The sequence below is a fragment of the Arachis hypogaea genome, chromosome 13, assembly GCF_003086295.3.
Source record: "Arachis hypogaea cultivar Tifrunner chromosome 13, arahy.Tifrunner.gnm2.J5K5, whole genome shotgun sequence".
In the NCBI taxonomy this organism is placed as follows: domain Eukaryota; kingdom Viridiplantae; phylum Streptophyta; class Magnoliopsida; order Fabales; family Fabaceae; genus Arachis; species Arachis hypogaea.
The window spans coordinates 98,957,363-98,961,834 of record NC_092048.1 but is presented as its reverse complement, the minus strand read 5'-3'; positions in this window follow the sequence as shown (position 1 = coordinate 98,961,834).

Here is a 4,472-nt window from a genome sequence, read left to right as displayed (position 1 = left end):
TCTGCCTGTTCTATTTGTCTTCGATGCATCTCATGTATATGTGCACCTTGATGTGCTTGGATGTTGATTAGCTTCTGGATGGATTCTTGTTGTTCATTTTGCCTTTGTTCTATCCTGTGGAATGTTTCACTCCATTGTTGTCCTTGATTCAGTTGCTGCTCCATCATTTGCTTTTGCCACTCCCCTTGTTGAGTCATCCATCTTGAGATTGATTCCTCTTGCTGCCCCATCATCTGTAATTGAAGCTCTTTCTGTGCTTCTTGGCTTTCCAAATATTGTCTAGATAGGCCATCAATGGCTTCCTGTAGTTGGTGCATATCCAAAGTGGCTGGTGTTTGCCCCTCTAAGACTTGTCCTTCTACTACTTGAGGTGCTGGCCTCTTCCTTTGCTTCCGTTGAGGCAGGGGGGATGCGGCAGCATGCATCCGTCGAACGGTTATTGGAATGCCCTCTTTTATCCACACGGGGTCCTCATCTTTTTCAATGTTGCATGGCAACATTTTCCAATGCGTCCCTCCTTGAAGCACGTGTGTAGTACCCTCCTTTTGTGGTATCCGAGCCTTCCTCATTTAATTGTCCAATCAATCCCCTTCAATGCTCATTTCCCTTTTCCTATAAAATAAAACAAGAAAAATTAATATCATTGAGAAATTTTATGGCTAGAATAATAAAGAAAAATAACTAGATTATTTCTTCATGAACATCAACTAACTAACTAATTGTGTATCCTTATATGCACATTGGTGGCACCTTGGGTGACACCAAACTTAGTTTGTAGCACTGTGATGAAAAAGTTTTGTTCAAGGCTCCAAGACTAGCATGCTCTAAGTTGCATTCATGCTCTCTTGGCATGCTCTGAACACCAAACTTATTCTTCACTATATACTGTATAATAAGGATTTCACCAAGTGTTTGTCAAGTTTGGGTTGGAATTCATGAATATTGGCTTATTCACTATTTTCTAAAAGCATATAAAACATGGGTTGCCTCCCATGAAGCGCTTCTTTAGCGTCACTAGCTTGACGTTTCTCCTTCGTCAGGGAGGTTGATAATGCTTCAAGTCCTCCCCTCTTGCTGTGGACCTATATCCATTGGTTGTATCAATGATCTCTACATGTTCCAAGGAGAGAACTCTGTTGATAATGAAGACCTTAGGTAACTGAGATGGTACAGTGGGGAGATCAGGGGGGATATCTGGGAAGTAAGCTGAGATCACTTTATCCCCTGGAGAGAAGTCCTCGGTAGGGATCTTCTTGTTCCTCCACCTCCTTGGTACCTTCTTCTTTGTTCCTTGTGATGTTGTCTTACTCTTTGTGACCTCCTCCTCTAAGGAAATGTGGTTACTGGTTTCATATGATTCTGGTGGTTTGGGTTCCTTCTGATTTTCTTTGAGCTGTTGCAATTGCTGTTTGCCTTGTTCATCAATCAAGGGAGTTCCCAGATGTGCTGGTTGTGCTTCAGTGCTTGTTTCTTCCTTCAGTATCTCACTGTGATTCTTTCTTGGTTCCTTGTTCTCTTGATCTATTTCTTGTGAGAGTTTGAAGACATTAAAGCTGAGTTGTTCATCATGGATCCTCAAAATTAGCTCCCCTCGCTCTACATCTATGAGTGCTCTGGCTGTAGCTGGGAATGGTCTTTCCAATATGATTGGGTGAGTGTGACTCTCTTCCTTGTCCAATATGACAAAGTCTGTTGGGAGGAAGTATTTCCCAACCTTTACCAACACATTTTCCACCACTCCTATTGCTTGTTTTTTAGTTTTATTAGCCAGCCTGATGACTACATCTGTGGGTATTATCTCATTGATCTGAAGCCTCTTCATAAGGGATAAGGGCATTAAGTTGATGCTTGCTCCCAAATTGCAGAGTCCCTTATCAAACATGGTTTCTCCGATGGCACAAGGAATGTAGAAACTCCCTGGGTCCTTTCTTTTTGTAGGCAACTCTGGTTGAATGAGGGCGCTGCACTCCTTGTTCATCACTATAGTTTGGCCTCCCTTGAGTGAGCTTTTCCTGGGAAGCAGTTCCTTCATATACTTGATGTATGCAGGCATTTGTTGGATGGCCTTGATGAATGGTATGTTTACATGTAGAGATGCAAACAAGTCAAGAAATCTTGAGTATATTCTCTTCTCCACAGCACCATTGAGTAGTTGGGGAAAGGGTGCATAGAGTCTCAGCAGCTCCTGTTGTGAGATTTTTGGTTCTTGGTGATCTTTTTCCTTCTTCTCTGCTGAGGTATCTCCAGGTTGTTCTGGCGGCTTGTTTGGCTTGTCCTCAGTCTCCTTATCACTTGTAGTGACCATCTTGCAATCTTCCCATCTTACTTTCTTTGTTTTACCTCTCAGATTTTTTTCTGTGTCACTTGAGAATCCATCTGTAGGTTTGGGAATCTGCTCAGAGAGATACCCCACTTGAGATTCCAACCTCTTGATGGTGTCTCCCTGGTTCTTAAAATTTGCTCGCACTTCCTCCTTGAACACCTTGTTGTCTTGAATCTCTTTGCATATGCCTTCAAGCAGGTTCTCAATCCTTGAGAGTCTGTCATCAGATGATGGTAGGTTGGGATTGGAGGTAGAAGTATGAGGAGTGTTATTTTAGTTTTGATATGGATGTGGAGAGATGTTGTTATGGTGGTGTTGATATGTTTTCTATGTGAATTGTTGGTGAGCTGCATTGTTGTTGGGGTTGTGACGTCTCTGATCTTGGCTTTGATCTTGTTGATTCTCTCACCCAAAGTTTGGGTGATTCCTCCAACCAGGGTTGTAGGTCTTGGAGTATGGGTCATGATTTTGTCTAGGTGAATTCCCAATGTAGTTGGCTCGCTCCTGCTCACTCTCTGCCTCTGCATTCACTCCCTCTTGGGTAGTTGATGAGGTGGTGATTGCTGCTACTTGGTTCCTCTCTATCTTCTTGGTGAGGTCAACTAATTGCTTGGTAATGAGCTTGTTTTGGGCCAGCAAAGCATCTACATTGTTTATCTCTATCACTCCTCTAGTGTTCCCTCTTTCGGAGCCATAGAAGTAGTCATTCTCTGCTACAATTTCAATGACATATATGGCCTCCTCAATGGTCTTCTTCTTGTTCAGAGATCCCCCGGATGAGTGGTCTACTGCTTTCTTTGATTCATAAGAAAGGCCTTCATAGAAAATGTGCATCTGCACCCATTCATTGAACATATCTAGTGGACACCTCCTTGTTAGGTCTTTAAACCTCTCTCATGTTTCATATAGAGTTTCACTATCCTGCTGCCTGAATGTTTGTACCTCAGCTCTCAGCCTGTTAATCCATTGAGGAGGATAGAATCTTGCCAAGAATTTATTCACCACATCTTCCCAGGTTGCCAAACTCTCTTTTGGGAAGGACTCCAGCCATTTAGATGCTTTGTCCTTGAGTGAGAAAGGGAACAGAAGTAGTCTATAGGTGTCAGGATGAACACCATTAGACTTCACAGTGTCACATATCCTCAGGAAGGTGGTTAGATGTTGATTGGGGTCTTCTTGGACACTCCCTCCGAATGAACAGTTGTTCTGAACAAGGGTGATGAGTTGTGGCTTTAGTTCAAAGTTGTTGGCATGTATGGTTGGCCTTTGGATGCTACTCCCACAGTTTCCTGGGTTTGGATTGATGTAAGAACCCAGAACTCTTCTCTCTTGCTCAGCATGATTTGCTAGACCTTCTCTACCATGGTTGTGAGCTTCTTCTTCATGATGGTTTTCCATATTCTCTTCCATGTTTGGTTCAAAGTATTCCTCCTCTTCCTCAGCACCAACTACTCTTTTTCCTCTTGCTTCCCTCCTTAACCTAAGGAAGGTCCTCTCTGGTTCAGAATCAAAGGAAGTTGAAGCCCCGCTTCTCCTCCCTGTCATTCAACCAACAAGGTGCAAGCAAGGAAATAGATCCAGAAACTATTCTAAAAAAATGTTGTTAGTGTGAGTGATGCAATATATCAAACAGTTAGTGGGTGAGTGAAACAGAGTGTGAACAACTGGAATAAAGGGGTTAAAGGGATGGGAATAAAAACAACTGAAACCGAAAGTAAATTGCTCAAACAGAAATTTAAATCAATAGAATAGAAAAAATGCTCAATCTAGTGATCCTCCAACTTAATAATTGTTGATACAAAATCAACCCCCGGCAACGGCGCTATAAACTTGATACGCACAAAACTTGTCTCTCAACAAATTTTCTTCAGCAAGTGTACTGAATTTGTCGTCAAGTAAAAACTCACAATAGAGTGAGGTCGAATCCCACAGGGATTGATTGATCAAGCAACTTTAATTAGAGGCATGTTCTAGTTGAGCGAACCAGAATTTGATTTGAGATTCGCAGAAAGTTAAATGGCGGGAAAGTAAATAGCAGAAACAATAAATGCTAGAATTAAAGAGCTGAATGTAAATGGCAGAAAGTAAATTACAGAATCTTAAACGGGAATGGGGTAATTGCTCATAAAAGTAAATGGCAGAAATTAAA